Source organism: Halichoerus grypus, chromosome 8 (assembly GCF_964656455.1).
Source record: "Halichoerus grypus chromosome 8, mHalGry1.hap1.1, whole genome shotgun sequence".
Taxonomy (NCBI): Eukaryota; Metazoa; Chordata; class Mammalia; order Carnivora; family Phocidae; genus Halichoerus; species Halichoerus grypus.
In genome coordinates, this window is record NC_135719.1 from 39,490,877 (window position 1) to 39,511,806 (window position 20,930).

Here is a 20,930-nt window from a genome sequence, read left to right on the forward strand (position 1 = left end):
TCAATGAGAACAGCAGAACTCCAGCACTAGGGGAATACTGCACATAGAATTCATGGCTTTTTTCCCATGATTCTTTAGTCTTTCAAAGTTAATTTTTTTTAACTTTCTTTTTCTTTCTTTCTTTTTTTGAAATTTTCTTTTCCCTTTTTCAACCGACATCTTATCAATCCCTTTTTTAAAAAATCTTTTTTATTTTTCATTTTTAGAGTCATATTCTATCCCTTCATAGTAGTTAACCTTATTTTTGGTATATATATATATATATATATATATATATATATATATATATATATATATATACACATAGTTCTCTCTTTAAAATTTTGGGATACAGTTTCTTCTAACAGACCAAAAACCCTAAATCTCTAGTGTATGGCTTTGTTCTACTCTCCTGCCTGATCACATTCTCTCCCCTTTTTTTTTTTTAAATCCTCTTCTTTCTTTTTTCAACCAACTTCTTATCTTATCAATTCCTTTTATAAAATCTTTTATACTTTTCATCTTTACACTCATATTCCATCCCTTCATCGCATTAACCCTTATTTTTGTGCATATATAAGTTTTTCTTTCTTTAAAATTATGGGAGGCACTTTCTCTTAACAGACCAAAATACGCCCAAAATCTAGTGTGTGGCACTGATCTATACACCAGCCTGATCATATTTGATCATATTCTGTTTGTTTGTTTTTATCTTTTTCTTTTTTTCTTTTTTCTTTCTTTCCCTTTCTTTTCCCCCGGTTTCAGGTCTCTTCTGATTTGTTTAGCGTATATTTTTCTGGGGTCATTGTTACCCTGTTAGCATTTTGTTCTCTCATTCATCTATTCTCCTCTAGACAAAATGACAAGACAGAAAAAATCACCTCAAAAAATAGAAGAGGCAGTACCGACTGCCAGGGACCTAATCAATATGGACATTAGTAAGATGTTGAAACTAGAGTTCAGAATGATGATTTTAAAGATACTAGTTGGGCTTGAAAAAAGCGTGGAAGATATTAGAGAAACCCTTTCTGGAGAAATAAAAGAACTAAAATCTAACCAAGTTGAAATCAAAAAGGCTATTAATGAGGTGCAATAAAAAATGGAGGCTCTAACTGCTAGGATAAATGAGGCAGAAGAGCGAATTAGTGATATAGAAGACCAAATGATGGAAAATAAAGAAGCTGAGAAAAAGAGAGATAAACAACTACTGTATCATGAGGGCAGAATTTGAGAGATGAGTGATACCATAAGACGAAACAATATTAGAATAACTGGGATCCCAGAAGAAGAAAGAGAGAGAGGGGCAGAAGGTATATTGGAGCAAATTATGGCAGAGAACTTCCCTAATTTGGGGAAGGAAACAGACATCAAAATCCAGGAGGCACAGAGAACCCCCTTCAAAATCAATAAAAATAGGTCAACACCAAGACATCTAACAGTAAAACTTAAAGAGTCTCAGAGACAAAGAGAAAATCCTGAAAGCAGCTCGGGAGAAGAGATCTGTAACCTACAATGGTAGAAACATTCGATTGGCAACAGACCTATCCACAGAGACCTGGCAGGCCAGAAAGGACTGGCATGATATATTCAGAGCACTAAATGAGAAAAATATGCAGCCAAGAATACTATATCCAGCTAGGCTCTCATTGAAAATAGAAGGAGAGATAAAAAGTTTCCAGGACAAACAAAAACTAAAGGAATTTGCAAACACGAAACCAGCCCTACAAGAAATATTGAAAGGGGTCCTCTAAGCAAAGAGAGAGCCTAAAAGTAACATAGAAACATAGAAAGGAACACAGACAATACACAGTAACAGTCACCTTACAGGCAATACAATGGCACTAAATTCCTATCTTTCAATAGTTACCCTGAATGTAAATGGGCTAAATGCCTCAATCAAAAGACACAGGCTATCAGACTGGATACAAAAACAAGACCCATCGATATGCTGTCTGCAAGAGACTCATTTTAGACCCAAAGACACCCCCAGATTGAAAGTGAGGGTGTGGAAAACCATTTACCATGCTAATGGACATCAAAAGAAAGCTGGGGTGGCAATCCTTATGTCAGACAAATTAGATTTTAAACCAAAGACTGTAATAAGAGATGAGGAAGGATACTATACCCTACTTAAAAGGTCCATCCAACATGAAGATCTAACAATTGTAAATATCTACGCCCCTAACATGAGACAGCCAATTACATAAGGCAATTAATAACAAAAGCAAAGAAACACATTGACAACAATACAATAATAGTGGGGGACTTTAACACCCCCCTCACTGAAATGGACAGATCAAATAAGCAAAAGATCAACAAGGAAATAAAGGCTTTAAATGACACACTGGACCAAATGGACTTCACAGACATATTCAGAACATTCCATCCAAAGCAACGGAATACACATTCTTCTCTAGTGTCCATGGAACATTCTCCAGAATAGATCACATCCTAGGTCACAACTCAGGTCTCAACCGGTACCAAAAGACTGGGATCATTCCCTGCCTATTTTCAGACCACAGTGCTTTGAAACTAGAACTCAATCACAAGAGGAAAGTCGGAAAGAACTCAAATACATGGAGGCTAAAGAGCATCCTACTAAAGAATGAATGGGTCAACTAGGAAATTAAAGAAGAATTAAAAAAAATTCATGTAAACCAATGAAAATGAAAACACAACTGTTCAAAATCTTTGGGATGCAGCAAAGGCAGTCCTCAGAGGAAAGTATATAGCAATACAAGCCTTCCTCAAGAAACAAGAAAGGTCTCAAATACACAACCTAATCCTACACCTAAAGGACAGCAAATAAAGCAAAATCCAGCAGGAGAAGAGAAATAATAAAGACCAGAGCAGAAATCAATGAAAGAGAAACCAAAAGAACAGTAGAACAGATCAATGAAATTAGGAGCTGGTTCTTTGAAAGAATTAACAAGATTGATAAACCCCTGGCCAGACTTATCAAAAAGAAAAGAGAAATGACCCAAATAAATAAAATCATGAATGAAAGAGGAGAGATCACAACCAACACCAAAGAAAAACAAACAATTATAAGAACATACCATAAGCAGCTATATGCCAGCAAATTAGATAATCTGGAAGAAATGGATGCATTCGTAGAGATGTATCAACTACCAAAACTGAACCAGGAAGAAATACAAAACCTGAACAGACCTATAACCACTAAGGAAATTGAAGCAGTAATCAAAAATCTCCCAACAAACAAAAGCCCAGGGGGCGCCTGGGTGGCTCAGTCATTAAGCGGCTGCCTTCGGCTCAGGTCATGATCCCAGGGTCCTGGCATCGAGTCCCACATCGGGCTCCCTGCTCTGCGGGAAGCCTGCTTCTCCCTCTCCACTCCCCCTGCTTGTGTTCCTGCTCTCGCTATCGCTCTCTGTCAAATAAATAAATAAAATAAAATAAAAAAAAAACCAAAAAAAGCCCAGGGCCAGATGGCTTCCCAGGGGAATTCTACCAAACATTTAAAGAATTAACACCTATTCTTCTGAAACTGTTCCAAAAAATAGAAATGGAAGGAAAACTTCCAAACTCGTTTTATGAGGCCATCATTACCTTGATCCCAAAACCAGACAAAGACCCCATCAAAAAGGAGAATTACACACCAATATCCTTGATGAACATGGATGCAAAAATTTTCACCAAAATACTAGCCAATAGGATCAAAGGATTATTTACCACAACCAAGTGGGATTTATCCCTGGGCTGCAAGGTTGGTTCAACATCTGCAAATCAATCAATTTGATACAATACATTAATAAAAGAAAGAACAAGAACCATAGGCTCCTCTCAATAGATGCAGAAAAAGCATTTGACTAAATACAGCATCCTTTCTTGATCAAAACTCTTCAGAGTTATAGAGATAGAGGGTACATACCTCAATATCATAGAAGCCATCCATGAAAAACCCACAGCGAATATCATTCTCAATGGGGAAAAACTGAGAGCTTTCCCCCTAAGGTCAGGAACACGGCAGGGATGTCCACTATCACCACTGCTATTCAACATAGTATTAGAAGTCCTAGTCATAGCAATCAGACAACAAAAAGAAATCAAAGGCATCCAATTTGGCAAAGAAGAAGTCAAACTCTCACTGTTTGCAGATGATATGATACTTTATGTGGAAACCCCAAAAGACTCCACCCCAAAAGTGCTAGAACTCATACAGGAATTCAGTCAAGTGGCAGGATATAATATCAACGCACAGAAATCAGTGGCATTCCTATACACCAACAACAAGACAGAAGAGAAATTAAGAGCCAATCCCATTTACAATTGCACCCAAAACCGTAAGATACCTAGGAATAAATCTAACCAAAGAGGCAAAGAATCTGTACTCAGAAAACTATAAAATACTCATGAAAGAAATTGAGGAAGACACAAAGAAATGGAAAAATGTTCCATGCTCATGGATTGGAAGAACAAATATTGTGAAGATGTCAATGCTACCTAGGAGCAATCTACACATTCAATGCAATCCCTATCAGAATACCATCCACTTTTTTCAAAGAAATGGAACAAATAATCCTAAAATTTGTATGGAACCAGAAAAGACCCCAAATAGCCAGAGGAATGTTGAAAAAGAAAAGCAAAGCTGGTGGTATCACAATTCCAGACTTCCAGCTCTATTACAAAGCTGTCATCATCAAGACAGTATGGTACTGGCACAAAAACAGACACATAGATCAATGGAACAGAATAGAGAGCCCAGAAATGGACCCTCAACTCTATGGTCAACTAATCTTCGACAAAGCAGGAAAGAATGTCCAATGGAAAAAAGACAGTCTCTTCAACAAATGATGTTGGGAAAATTGGACAGCCACATGCAGAAGAATGAAATTGGACCATTTCCTCACACCACACACAAAAATAGACTCCAAATGGTTGAAAGACCTCAATGGGAGACAGGAGTCCATCAACGTCCTAAAGGAGAACACAGGCAGCAACCTCTTCGACCTCAGCCGCAGCAACTTCTTCCTAGAAACATCGCCAAAGGCAAGGGAAGCAAGGGCAAAAATGAACTATTGGGACTTCATCAAGATAAAAAGCTTTTGCACAGCAAAAGAAACAGTCAACAAAACCAAAAGACAACCGACAGAATGGGAGAAGATATTTGCAAATGACATATCAGATAAAGGGCTAGTATCCAAAATCGATAAAGAACGTATTAAACTCAACACCCAAAGAACAAATGATCCAATCAAGAAATAAGCAGAAGACATGAACAGACATTTTTCTGAAGAAGACATCCGAATGGCCAACAGACATGAAAAAGTGCTCAACATCGCTCAGCATCAGGGAAATCCAAATCAAATCCTCAATGAGATACCACCTCACATCAGTCAGAATGGCTAAAATTAACAAGTCAGGAAACGATAGATGTTGGCGAGGATGCGGAGAAAGGGGAACCCTCCTACAGTGTTGGTGGGAATGCAAGCTGGTGCAACCACTCTGGAAGGAGGTTCCTCAAAAAGTTGAAAATAGAGCTACCCTACGACCCAGCAATTGCACTACTGGGTATCAGCAATTGCACTACTAGGTATTTACCCTAAAGATACAAATGTAGGGACCCGAAGGGGTATGTGCACCCCTATGTTTATACCACAATAGCCAAACTGTGGAAAGAGCCAAGATGTCCATTGACAGATGAATGGATAAAGAAGATATGGTGTGTGTATATATATGTATACACACACACACACACACACACACACACACACACACACACACACACACTGGAATATTATGCAGCCTTCAAAAGGCATGAAATCTTCCCATTTGCAACGACGTGGATGGAACTGGAGGATATAATGCGGAGCGAAATAAGTCAATCAGAGAAAGACGTGTATCATATGACCTCACTGATATAAGGAATTCTTAATCTCAGGAAACAAACTGAGGGTTGCTGGAGTGGTGGGGGGGAGGGATGGGTGGCTGGGTGATAGACACTGGGGAGGGTATGTGCTATGGTGAGCGCTGTGAATTGTGTAAGACTGTTGAATCACAGACCTGTACCTCTGAAACAAATAATACATTATATGTTAAAAAAAAAAAAAAAAGAAGATAGTAGGAAGGGAAAAACGAAGGGTGGTGGGAATCAGAGGGGGAGACAAACCATGAGAGACTGTGGACTCTGAGAAACAAACTGTGGGTTCTAGAGGGGAGAGGGGTGGGGGTATGGGTTAACCTGGTGATGGGTATTAAAGAGGGCATGTACTGCATGGAGCACTGGGTGTTATATGCAAACAATGAATCATGGAAAACTACATCAAAAACTAATTATGGTATGGTAATTAATACAACATAATAAAAAAAAAATCAAGAGAGCCTCAGGGACTTGTGGAAAAATAACCAAAGGTCGATCATCTATGTTACTGGTATCCCAAAAGGAAAACAAAAAGATTATGGGGCTAAAAAAACATTGGAAGAAATAATGTCTAAAAAATTTCCAATTTTGGCAAAAGACATAAACCCACAGATTAAAAAAGCTCACTGAACTCAACAAAAGATAAGTTTAAAGAAATCCACACCAGGACATCCTAATCAAACTGATGAAAACAAAAAACAAACATACCTTGAAGCCAGCCAAAGAAAAACAACACTTTTAGGGAACTGATTTGAATGAGTATGAATTTCTCATCAGAAACCATGAGTCCAGTATAAAATGGCACAATATTTTTAAAGTGCTGAAAGAAAAGAACTGTCAACCAAGAATTCTATATTCAACAGAAATGTTCCTCAGGTATGAAGGTCAAATAAAGACACTTTAGATGAAGGAGACCAAGAGAAAAGGTTATCAGCAGATATGCTACAAAAGAATTGTTTTTTCTATTTTTCAGACAAAGAGAAATGTTATCAGATGGAATTTGGAAGTTTAAAAATAATGAGAAAGAGAAATGGTAAGTATCTGGATAACTATAACAGACTATTCTCCTTTTGAATTCTTTAAAATATGTTTGACAGGTAAAAGCAAAAACTATAATATTGTCTGATGGAGTTTTCAATGCATATAGTATAATATATAAGGCAACTATAGTGTAAAGTGGGAGGTGGGGGGATAAAGCCACCTGTGGTGATATGGTTTCTACATTTTACTTGAAGTGGTAAAATACTGATTCTCAGTAGACAATAAAAAGTTTAATATGTACATGGTTATCCCTAGAGAATACTAAATTTTTTTTTCTTACAAAGATATATAGTAGAGGTGCCTGGGTGGCTCAGTCGGTTAAGCATCTGCCTTCAGCTCAGGTCATGATCCTAGGGTCCTATGATCAAGCCCCGTGTTGGGCTCTCTGCTCAGCGGGGAGCCTGTTTCTCTCTCTCTCCCTCTGCCTGCTGCTCTGCCTGCTCGTGTTCTCTCTGTCTCTCTCTGTTAAATGAGAAATAAAATCTTAATAAAACCAAATATAGTAAAAAACAGAATAGGTAAATTAAATGGAAAGCCAAAAGATGTTCAAATAAGGCAGGAAAGGGAAAACAGGATGTAAAACAGTGGGAAAAAAAAAAAACAGAAAAAAAAAGGTAGACCTAAATTCAAACACGTCAATTATGTTAGATGCAAATTTTATGCATACTATAAAATAGTATAAACACACCATTTAAAAGAGAGTATGAGAATGGATTTTAAAAAATCATGACCTAATTATTTGGTATCTACAAGAAACTCATTTCAAATATAATGATATAGGTAGGTTAAAAGTAAAAAGAAGGAAAAATGTAAAATGAAAGCACTAATCAAAATAAAGCTGGAGTGGCTATATTATCAAAGTAGAATTCAAAGTAAAGAAAATTGACAAGGATAAAGAGAAACCTTACATAATGATAAAAATGCCAATTCACCAAAAAGTCGTAATGACTCTTAAATGTGTATGAATCTAACAAGAGTGATTCAAAATATAAGAAGCAAAAACTGACAAAACTGAAAGGAGAAATAGATAAACCTCCGATTACAGGTGTAAACTTCAACACTCCCCTCTCAGCAAACAGTGGACAAAAAAAATCAGTAAGGATACAGAAGAGCTGAACAATACCATCAACCGACTGAAACTAATTGACATTTATAGAATGCTTTATCCAACAAAAGCAGAATATACATTCTTTGCAAGTGTACATGAAACATTTACCAAGATACACCATAACCTAGGTCATTAAAGAAACCTTAAGATATTTAAAAGAGCAGAAATCATAAAGAATGTTCTCTGACCATAAAAAGTAGGAAATAACAGAAAGATAACAGGAAATCCTCTGAACACTTGGAAATTGTCTAAACAAATAATCCTTGATTCAAAGAGGAAGATTAAAGGGAAATTAGAAAATATTTTGAACTGAACAAAAATAAATTACAAAATTTCTAAATTTGTGGGATGCAGTTAAAGCAGTGCTAACAGGGAAAGTTATGGTATTAAATGGTTATATTACAAAAGGAAAGTCTCAAACTAATAATTTCATAATCTAAGATTCTACCATAAAAAATTTGAATACAACAGATGCACCTGTGTGGCTCAGACAGATAAGCATCCGAGTCCTGATTTTGGCTCAGGTCATGATCTCAGGATCCTGGGATCAAGCCCCATATAGGGCTCTGTGCTCAGCAGGGAGTCTGCTTGAGGATTCTCTCTCCCTCTGCCCCTCCCCCGCTTGCTTATTTTCTCTCTCTCTCAAATAAATAAATAAATCTTAAAAAAACTTAGGGACACCTGGATGGCTCAGTCAGTTCAGCGTCTGCCTTCGGCTCAGGTCATGATCCCAGCGTCCTGGGATCGAGTCCCACATCAGGCTCCCTGCTCCGCGGGGAACTTCCCTCTCCCTCTGCCTGCTGCTCCCCCTGCTTGTGCTCTCTCTGACAAATAAATAAAATCTTTAAAAAAAATAGAATACAACAAAAATAAACCCAAAGCATACAGAAATTTAAAAACAAAAAAAAAGCTAAGGGCAGAAACAACTGAAATAGAAGAGAGAAAAACAATAAAACCTAAAGCTGATTCTTCAAAAATATTAATAAAATTCTAAGTTTCTAGTGAGGCCAACAAAGAGAAAACACAAACACAAAATATTAGGAAAGAAAAAAGCTATCACTACAGACCTTACATATATTAAAAAAATATAAAAGGGGAACAGTATGAGCAATTCTACACCCTTAAATTTGACAACTTAGATAAAATAGATCAATCTCTTGAAAATCACAAGCTACCAAAACTCACCTCAGATAAAAACAGACAACCTAAATAGCCCTGTAACTATAAAAGACATTGAATTTATAGTTAAAATCATTCCACAAACAAAATAAGGACTAGATGGTTTTATAAAGCTCTATTCCTACCAAACATTTCAAGAAGAAAATAACACCAATTCCGGACAATGTATTCTCAAGAGTAGAAGAGAAGGGAATATTTCCAACTGATTTTTTGAGATCTGCTTTACTCTGATGTCAAAACCAGCAAAACAGCACACAACTCCCAAAATCAATTTATCAAAACTAGACCAATATTCCTCATGAACATAAACATAAAAATTCTTAGCAAAGGGGCGCCTGGGTGGCTCAGTCAGTTAACCATCAGTCTCTTGGTTTCAGCTCAGGTCATGATCTCGTGGTTGTGAGATCGAGCCCCACGTGGGGCTCTGTGCTCAGCACAGAGTCTAGTTGAGATTCTCTCCCCCCTCCCTACCTGTCTGCTTTTCTCCCCTCTCGTGCTCTTTCTTAAATAAATAAATAAATAAATAACATCTTAAAAAAAAAACTTTTAGCAAAATATTAGCAAACTGAATCCAGTAATATATGAAAAGAATAATGTACCATAAACAAGTGGGGTTCATCCTAGGAAATGTAAGCTTAGTTCAACATTAAAAAATTAATCAATGTAACTCACTATATTAATGGCCCAAAGAAGAAAATCTACATGATCATATCAATTGATAGATAAAATTTATTTGACAAAACCCAACACCCATTATATCAAAAACGCTGAGCAAACTAGGAATAGAACTTTTTTTTTTTTTTAAGATTTATTTGAGAGAGCGAGAATGAGAGAGAGAGAGAGAGTACATGAGAGGGGGGAGGGTCAGAGGGAGAAGCAGGCTCCTCACTGAGCAGGAGCCCGATGTGGGACTCGATCCCGGGACTCCGGGATCATGACCTGAGCCGAAGGCAGTCGCTTAACCAACTGAGCCACCCAGGCGCCCAGGAATAGAACTTCTTTATCATGATTAAAGGGCATCTACAAAAACAACAGCTAACATCATACTTAATAGTAAAAAAGCTGCTTTTCCATCCAAATAGGGAACAATACAAGGATGCCACTCTCATTATTCCTATTCTACAATATCCTGGAAGTCCTACACAGTGCAATAAGGCAAAAGAAGGAAATAAAAAGCACATCGATTATGAAGAAATAAAACTGCCAATTTGCAGATGACATGCAGTTGTACACATAGAAAATCCCAAAGAACCTATAAAGAAATCTCTTAGAATTAATAAATGAGTATGGTAAGATTGCGTGATACAAGGTCAACATACAAGAATTAACTGCATTTCTATACATAAGCAATATACAAATGGAAATCAAAATTTAGAAATACCTTTTAGAATAGCTCCCCCTGCAAAAAAGAAAAATGAAATCCTCATGTACAAGTCTAAGAAAACAGGTACAGCAACTGTATGCTAAGAACTATAAAATGCAAATTAAAGAAATAAAGGCCTAAATAAATGGAGAGATATACTATGTTCATTAACTGTAAGGCCCAACAGAGTAAACATGCCAATTTTCTCCAAAATGATCTACAGATTTGATAGAATTCCAAATAAAATCCTGTTTTTCCCATTGAACAACATATCATGAATATTTTTCCCTATCAATACGTATTCTTCTATAACATTATTTTAAATGGCAGCACGTTTTCCTTTTCTAGATTTATCCTAAAATTATTCATTCCTTTATATTTTGATATTTGTTTCCACATTTCATCTAATATAAACATGCTGTAGTGAAGACACCCTCCTAATGTAATCCTTGCAAACATCTTTATCTCTTTAAAAAGTACAAGTACTTTTATTTTTAAAACTTTTGAAATATAATGTCAAAATCACCTCAGGAAAGGGCTTTTATCTTCAAATTCTGACTCAAAACTCATCTCCTCTGAAAAACTCTCTGATTAGTACTTTCCCACTGTTCCATCTGTGTTACTATTTGGTCTCATTAAATTACCGTTATATGTGTTGGACCATATAAGCAATTACTGCTTTAAGAAGAAAGTAAGCCTCGGGGCGCCTGGGTAGCTCAGTCGTTAAGCGTCTGCCTTCGGCTCAGGTCATGATCCCAGGGTCCTGGGATGGAGCCCTGTGTCGTGCTCTCTGCTCATTAGGGAGTCTGCTTGTCCCTCTGCCCCTCCTGCTCGTGCTCTCTCTCTCTCTCAAATAAATAAATAAAATCTTTAAAAAAAAAATACATTGGGGCGCCTGGGTGGCTCAGTCGTTAAGCGTCTGCCTTCGGCTCAGGTCATGATCCCAGGGTCCTGGGATCGAGCCCCGAATCGGGCTCCCTGCTTGGTGGGAAGCCTGCTTCTCCCTCTCCCACTCCCCCTGCTTGTGTTCCTGCTTTCACTATCTCGCTCTCTCTGTCAAATAAATAAATAAAATCTTAAAAAAAAAAAGAAATTAAAGGCTAACTGATGTCTTTGGACAGAAAAGTGTAACAGTAATTCAGAAACAGTGCCTGTTGCATTTTATTCCAGTGTGAAATACATTAAGAATAAAGTCTCAAACTATGCATTTTCAGAATCTGACATCACTCAGAAATAATTAGCCAGTACAAATTAGGTCCAACATTGTGCATGTTTCACTAAGAAAGAATTAATCAGCTCTGCTAATTACGAATGTCATAGGCAAGTCCAGCTGTGGGCACTCTGATAGTGCTGTAACAAATAGCAGTTTAGGAAGCATTTGCTGGGAATCACCACCTCTATGCCTCAAATATATGATCCTAAAAGATGGCAGCACCTGGTATTGCAGTTTCCTGCAAATATTAAGCAAATATGCTATAATAGGAGCATATTCTATATAACCACACATGTTGGACTAAATCTGAGCCAAGAATGAGAACGAATGCTAGTCATATCTGATTTATATTTCGCAAATACAGAGATATCATAAGCTCCTGGTTTGAATGCCTACATGCTATTTCCATGGCAACTGCATAAACATTTTCCTTATAACACACAGCCATCTTCATTCTTTACATCCCATTATTTATTTTTTTCTACTCTCAAGGGAAAGCCTAATTTATTCCCCAGGGGGGAAAAAAATCAATGATTTTCTTAATCAGTGGCATTTGAAGAGTAGGTGGCACAGTTCTTTTTATGGAAAAGTAATTTCCACCAACGCTCTTGCTAAGTGATAGAAGACTGGGGGAGAATAAAAGGAGTACTTGTTTTAGGGAAAGTGTGAGTACAAGTTGCAATAAATAATCCTTCAAAAGAGAGGAGAACGTACATTAGAAACCCACAGAAGGTGGGCCAAAGTGATCACATGCAATTCCAACTTCTCTTCTCCATGTGTGTGGAGTTGAGGAGACTCTTATGGAAGAGTGATCTTTCATTCCTACAGTTTTGGCAGTCTTTGAAAAAATTCCATGACAGACTATGGACTCTGAGAAACAAACAGGGTTCTAGAGGGGAGAGGGGAGGGGGGATTGGTTAGCCCGGTGATGGGTATTAAGGAGGGCACGTACTGCATGGAGCACTGGGTGTTATATGAAAAACAATGGATCGTGGATCACCACATCAAAAACTAATGATGTACTGTATGGTGACTAATATAACATAATAAAATTTAAAAAATTAAAAAAAAATAAAATAAAATTACACAGAAAAAAATTCCTTTGCTGCTTTCCTTGTATGATAGAGACTGTACAGAATGGCCAGCAACCTGAGGCAAGAGAAAGACTACCCACTTTAAAGCAGATCAAATGACAGCTAAAAGGAAAGATAAAAGGAAACCACATCAGGTTCCTTCACTTTTTCTTTTCTTTGAGCCTGAGGTAATTATCACAGATTCAAATGGCAGCAGATGGAAGACATCCCATATTGGATTTTAGCTATCAAATTAACAATAATTTCTCAAAGTCCTCAAAGGGACAAGTGAATCAATTAACATTCTTCAGTGGACTCAGAGCTCACTCCCCTTCTCTGGGCTTCCTTGGCACCAACCAGTGTGACAGCACTTACCAATGTTCTGTTATTGTTTATATAGGATTCCCTCAAGGGACCTATATAATGCCCCTTTATTCTAACATAACACTCTGTCAATAGTATGCTAGTGGATTAAATGAATCTTTATTTATTTATAATGTATATACACATTTCCTATAATGCATAATGCTTCTCAAATGATGAAACAAGTTTGCAATAATTCCTTCTACCATTTTGATGTTTCTATTCTTGTGGCAGTCTTATTACTTTCTCTACTTCTACTTCTTACCATCCTCTCTTTCATTCACCTCTGAGGCCCTCGTCAAGGCAAGAGCCAATGCCCTTTTGTTTCTTTTTGGTTTTGTTCTTAAATGCTCAATACTAGGGGTGCCTGGATGGCTCAGTCGGTTAAGTGTCTGCCTTAGGCTCAGGTCATGACCCTGGGGTCCAGGGATTGAGTCCCGTGTTGGGTTCAATGCTCAGCGGGGAGTCTGCTTCTCCCTCTCCCTCTGCCGCTACCCCTGCTTGTGCTCTCTTCTCTCTCAAATAAATAAAATTTTTAAAAATGCTCAATATTATTTATTGAAGAGATTAATCTTTCTTCATCAGATTATTTCCATATTCTTGTCAAAAAATCCACCACATATGTATAGATCTATTTCTGGACTGCTTATTCTTTTCCATGGATCTATGTGTCTATGCTTTTAATAATCATATAATATACTGTTTGATTACCTTAGTTTTACACTAAATCTTGATATCAAGTAGCCCTCCAATTCTGTTCCTATTCAAAATTGTTTAGGCTTTTCTTATTCCTTTGTCCAAATAAATTTTAGAATCAGCTTGTCGACTGCTACAAAACAGTTCCTGCTGGGATTTTGATACGGTTTTCATTCAATTTATAGAACAATTTGGGGGAACCAACATGTCAACAACATTGACTCTTCCAATAGTTGAGCACAGTATCCCTCTCCATTTAGTAAAATCTTCTTTGATCTCTTTCATCAGGGCTTTGTAGGTTTTCAGCAGACAGATGCTGAATATTTATTCAATTTATACCTATTTCTTATTTTATAGTACCATTATAAATGGTGTTTTCCAAAATTTCAACTTCTAATTGTTAATTACTAATATGTAGAAATATGATTTATTTTATATAATGACTTTTGTATCCTGTGACTTTGCTAAATTTACTTAGTAGTAGTAATAAGATTTTTGGGGGTAGATTCTTTGGGATTTTCTACATAGAAAATTATTTTATTTGAAAATATAGAGAGCTTTATTTCTTCCTATTCAATCAGTATTCCTTTCATTTTCTTTTTCTTCCCTTTTAGAACTGGCTATGACCTCTAGTACAATGTTGACATCCTTGCCTTATTCCTATATTAAGAGGAAAGCATTACATTTTCCATCATTAAGTATGATATTAGCTATAGGATATTTATATTTGCCCTTTACCAGGTTGAGGAAATTCTTTCTATCCCTACTTTGTTGAGAGTTCTTCATCATGAATTGATGCAGTATCTAACTATTGAGATCATCATATTGTTTTTCTTTTTTGTTGCTATGTGAATTGCACAGATTTATTTTTGAAGATTGAAACAACCTTCTATTCCAGGGATAAAGCTTACTTAAAGATCATAATGTATTATTTCTACATTTTGCTATTTTTTATTTGATAATATTTTAAGATTTTTGAGTCTGTGTCTATAGTTTTCAATTTTGTATTTATCTTTAGCTTGTTTTGATGTCATGATAATACTGATTTTATAAAATTAGTTGGGAAGTGTTCTTTCTTCTTTCATTTCCTGGCTGAGTTTGTACAGAATTGACATTATTTCTTCCTTCAATGTTTGGTAAGATTTGCCAGTAAAGGTATCTGGGCCTAGAATTCTCTTTAGTGGAGGAAAGTCTTAAATTCCAAATTCAATTCTTTAATTATATAGGGCTATTCAGGTTATCTGCTTTTTCTTGAGAGCTTTGGTATTTTGGGTCTTCCAAATTTTTCAAGTTTTTGAATATATAGGCCCAAAGTTTTGCTCATATTTTATCTCTTGATGGATATTTAGCTTGTTTCCACCTTTTGGCTATTGTAAATAGTACTGCTATGGACATTTTGTATACACACATTTGAGACCCTGTTTTTAATTCTTCTGAGTATACATCTAGGAGTGAGATTCCTGGGTCATATGATAATTCCATGTTTAACTTTCTGAGGGACCACCTAACTTTCACAGCAGCTGAAACATTTCATAATCCTACCAGCAATGTATGAGGTTCCAATTTCTCCACATCCTCACCAACACTGCCATTTCTTTTTTCTTTTTTTTTTTTAGTTATAGCCGTTCTTGTGGATGTGGCATCCTATCTCATTGTGGTTGGCACACTTTTTTTTTTTTTAATTTGGACACCTGCCTGGTGATTTGGGGAGGCTGTACGAGGGTCCTAGTGATTTTCCATTCTTGGTGGATGGGCAATGGATAGAAATACTAGTTAAGAAATCTATTTGGAAATAAAGATACTGACTACATTTCTCCATTTTGCAGCTAAACAAAGCATCTGCATCTTGTTTCCTTTTAAACATTCTTCATGTGAAACTTATCTGCCAGTTATACATGGCCCTTTATATATCATCAGAGAGTGCTATAGCACCAGAATGTTTTATGCTTTCCTTCCTTTCTATATGCCAAACCAGCAGAAGGAAACAAAAGCTGGGCCTGATTCCAAGAAGAATGAGTTTCTTAGGGATCAATAGTTTCCTTTCATTTTTACAATTTGGCAATTTTAGATAAGCTTTCCTGTGACTATGTGCTAGAATTGTTAATCTTCAAAACATACAAGCCAGAATGATAATGCTATTTTTTTCTTCCACTATTCTGTTGCTACTACATGGAGTCAATTACTTCAGACTTGAAGTACCAGTAGGATTGGGAATAACTGGCTTACCTGTTATAAGCATTTTTTGCTGATTTCCAGTTTTTCACTGTTATAAGAGCATGGTAGGTAAATTTTCCTTCTAGTAACAGAAACAAGGGGGTTCTCTGCATTTATTATGTTCTTCAAAAGCCTCATATGTTTAGTGGTATTCCAGCTGATTGTCATTAACTTACAACATTTACTGCTCATTACAGCTGACACAATGAATCCAAGGGTAAAAATATGTTCTTAACACGCACAGTAATGCCCTTCACAATTGCTGCAGATTCCTCTCTCTCCCTCTATCATCCCTCACCCAGGGCCAGGCCTTTGGTGAAAGGACTTCTAAGCTCTTCTCAAAGTCCAGATAAACATCCTCTCCCTGGGTCATTTTGTTACAGTATTTTCATAACTGTAATACATGTGTAGAGGGAGAACTGCTACCACATGACACAGTCACTTCTTGCTCATTTGACTATACTAGAGAATACTTCTAATCTCAGTAGTAAAGAGTTTTCAAAAAATCTAACGTTAGAGCAGATGTAAGCCCACAAAAATAATTGTTTTCCCAACGAGTCTTTAAAAATATATTTGAAAACCTACAGAATGATGGAATTATATTCTTCCAAAACACAATGCAGATTTACTAAGATGACAGCAGCACTCTGGGTAGCAAGAAGAGAAGAAAGCCACAACACAACAGGAAATCTCCACAACTGACTATATATCTACTCTACTATGTTCTATTTTATTTTGAACTCCTATGAAAAAATACAACTAAATAAATATCACACATCAACGAAAGACACAAAATTGCATCAATGAAAGGTGCAAATGTACAAATGCAAAATGTTACTATTTATACTGCATATTGTTTCTGAGTACACACATTATAAGTATATATTTCACCAACCTCATAGAGCATTTTCTCTGGAAAGGAAGGATAGGAATGAGATTGAAGAGTGATATAAAGAGGATTTCAACTGTTCCTAAATTGTTTAATTTCTTTTAGCAAGAATGACAAAAAGTTAACATTCATTTCATTCTTGGTGGTGAGAGAATAGGTGGTTGTTAAGTTATTCTGAATTTTTCTTAATTCTTGGAAATTTTCATAATAAAAAAATTGTTAAGAGAAATAAAAATAACACCTGGTTATGTTTTAGCTTGGAAGTAAAGCAGATTTATAAACAAAGAAAACATGAGGAGGAACCTTCTTTCTTGGGAGTAGTATCTGACCAAAATACATTTTATGTATTTTAGTGTATGGTTTGAAAGAATACTTGAAGTGATACTCTAATTTCTGAGTAATATTGGGCAAGTACATTTGTTTCCAAGGGCTTCCATTTTCTTTTATGTAAAGGTGTCAAAATAAAATATCTCAGACAACCTCTTCAATTTTAAAAGTCTATGACTTTTTTCCCCTTAGAAAGGTAAGTATATCTCTGCGCATGTTATTCCCTTTGCCTAGAATTCTTTTTCTCTAGCTTGTTCCCTGGCAGTAAACTCCTATTTATCCAGTAACACTCACAAAGCGTACCTTTGTGCTTTGGGAAGTCTTCCCTCACACTCTTCCCAGGTAGCGAAAAGCACTGTCACAATTCTCTGCTCATATTTCCATTAAACACTTGACAACTGGTACATCTATTTACGTGTTTGCCTGCCCTGCTAGTGAGCCACTGAGGACAGGCCCTGTACTGTATACCCTTCTTTATCTATCCCCTGTGCCTTCCACAGCGACATGCTTATAGCCAAGATAGATGTAATATATACAAACCACTTGACACTACGTTAAGCACAAAATAAGTTTAAAAATTTTTACCTACTGCAAATATTATTTTTCCCAAGTAAATATGTGATGAATGAATGAATGAGTCAGTAATACAAAATGGCATGAAGTTCACTCCATTGTCAGGTATATTGATAGTTCCACAAGAAGCTAGGGATAATCCAGAAGATCTCTCAACATTCTCTCCAAAAGAATCCACAGGATCATTTTGAATTTTATAGCCTCAGTTTAGAAAGCAAGGATGAAATAGCTTTTCTTGTTTTATTTTTGCTTTTCCTCCTATTACGCAGTTTTTTTCAGGGGGACATGAAACACTCTTCTTATTTAAGCAAAATCTCAGAAAATTAAGAGCCACTAAACCTTGGACTGAAAAACTGCTATAAAATATTTGATCATATTTTTTTGGGTATCATGCAATTGGCTGAAACAGTTCATTCCACCCCTGTTCTCAAATGGGGACTGACTACAATTCCTATGGTGGAGGAGGGACAGTGATAATGCAGAGGGGAGAAAGAACTTGGTGGAAAATAGGAAACAATATGTGAAAAATCTTGCTGGGATTTGAAGAATTGAGTTAAACCTATACATTCATTTGGGGAAAACTGGTATCTTTAATATGCTGAGTCTTGGTGATAGGCTTAATTGTCTTAAACCCTGATGAAAGGTTAATAGTTTTCTACACTTAGAATACAAAGTATCTATTTGAAGGGACTATATGTAAATTTAACAAAAAATTTATGCCATTAAGATAAATTGGTCTCTGGATTCATTACTATTTTAGTCTTTAGGGATAGTATCAGTTTCTGAGACTGAAAAACAACAAAAAATTTCTGGTGATAAAGAGAAAGGCAAATAATCTTTTTTTTTTTTTTAAGATTTTATTTATTTATTTGACAGAGAGAAACACAGCAAGAGAGGGAACACAAGCAGAGGGAGTAGGAGAGGGAGAAGCAGGCTCCCCACTGAGCAGGGAGCCCCATGTGGGGCTCGATCCCAGAACCCTGGGATCATGACCTGAGCCGAAGGCAGATGCTTAACAACTGAGCCACCCAGGCGTCCTGAGAAAGGCAAATAAGACTTCAAGGGAAGACAACTGAGCAGAGGTCAGTTCCGTCTGCATTTTTCCCCACCCCTGTCTCCTACCTTTCTCTGTCTTCTAAGTCTCTACCTCAAATAAAATGTGGATCTACTGAGATCATCTTCAAGTAACTTAGCCTTTACTAAGGAGTAGATCATCTTTTATATAATAACTAACATTTTAAAAACAATCAAAATAATGATAAATTACTGACAAAATGAAATTGATGCTGCAAAAGAAACATAATACCCGCCTCAAGGGAGCATAACTTCACAAAGCTCAGATGAGCATGCTGTTAATAATAAGAACTTGCTATCTTTCACTACAAAAAGAAGCAACCGCAACACACTGTCCTGAGTATTTGTAAACCAGAACGCATTTCTGGTTAAGAGCTCAGGCCATGGAGTCAAACAGAACTGGCTCTACAGCTTACTAGCAAACTTGATGTAGGGCAATTAACTTCTCTGAGAACGTGTCTCCTCATATGTACAATGGAGATATTCAATAGTAAGACCCACGGTCAAAAACAGTTGTGAAACTTGAGATAATGCATATTAAACCCTGATCCCAATGCTTGGCATATGGTAATCACTCAATACATATTAATCACTAATATTTTTAATTCCTCTTTTCTGTTCAAATTGTACATAGGCTTCCCTTCATAAGGACAGTTTTGCAAAATGAAGGTGCTGTAGAGGATGTTCTAAAGGCCTACCAAGCTTTATAAATTTAAGGTTCTAGATGGATATATTGTTTAGAGTGGTCTTGCTCTCTGCAAGAACATACCCCCTCACCCCAAGAATCATAATTTTAAGATAATGAAATGAATTTAGATAAAGCTGGGTGTTTGACTCCACTTTAAAATTACATCTCTGGAATGTTTAAATATTAGCCTCTTCAAAGTGTCCATGACAGTTTGTACAATTAAAAATGTGAACTCCCGATTATGCAAGTTTGAAATCCTGTTAATCGCAAAACTAGAAATCTAATTCCATTTTCTTCAAACATCATAGGCTTAGGATTTTGGAGGCACTTACCTTGAATGAGGCCAGAAAAGTTAAACATCTAAATGCAGATGGTCTTCTTTAATTCTATATACCTCATGAATGTGAGTTACATGACTTTTGAACTGGTTAGATGGGAGAATCAGTGCAGTTCTTTTATTTGGTAGAGAGGTCAAGTTCTATCCTAGTCTGTTCCTTGATAACATTATAACCCCGAAAAAAAATGTGGCAGTGAAAAAAGTAGAAATTAATACTTGGAAATATCGACTATCTATAGATTTCAATGATCCTATCCATGGTTACCAAAAATACTGAGAGAGGGATTTAATGGAATTAAGAGTTTGATAAGGAGTGGTAAAAGTACCACAGTAAAAATTTTGACAATATATTTGTTTTTGTGGTTTAATGTATTAATAATCTCATTAATGAAACTATGATTATATGAGATTATACAATTAGACATAATTAAACGGGTAAAGAAAACATAGATCATCGCCAATAAAGAGAAATGTGATGACTTTCTACATATTACCTTACCTGTGTAAGTGAACATTTGGCACTTTAATTTCTGTTGTGTTTCAAAAGTTACTTTTTTCAACTTTATTTTTTAATAGTTGAGAAGTAGAAAGAATTTCCTGGACATTTAGAAAGGGCTAAATGCTGCTACATGGGTGGTAGTGGCAAGAATATGGAAAAGATCTAACTATGCCCTAAGGAGAGGTTTAAAGCAACAATTGGAGAAGTTTTTAAAAAATCGACATTCAGGTTTTTTTTTTTTTAATCAAGGTTAACGTTAGCACAGGAAAGAATAATGAGAACATTCATTCTTTAGGTACTCTTTATCGTGGGTTACACTTGTCAGTTTGAATAATTCCCTTGAAATAGGTACTGTATTCCTTAGAATTATTAGGACTAGCAATTGATATTGTATTTGATTGATTTTCACATCTGCACTTCACCACAGGAACCT

General features: G+C 36.2%; 1 protein-coding gene across 8 annotated transcripts in view; it reads right to left on the reverse strand.

Annotated features, from left to right (window-relative positions):
- PEAK1 (pseudopodium enriched atypical kinase 1) overlaps positions 1 to 20,930 on the reverse strand; it is a 328,704-nt gene that overhangs the window by 150,375 nt on the left and 157,399 nt on the right. The window lies entirely within an intron of this gene.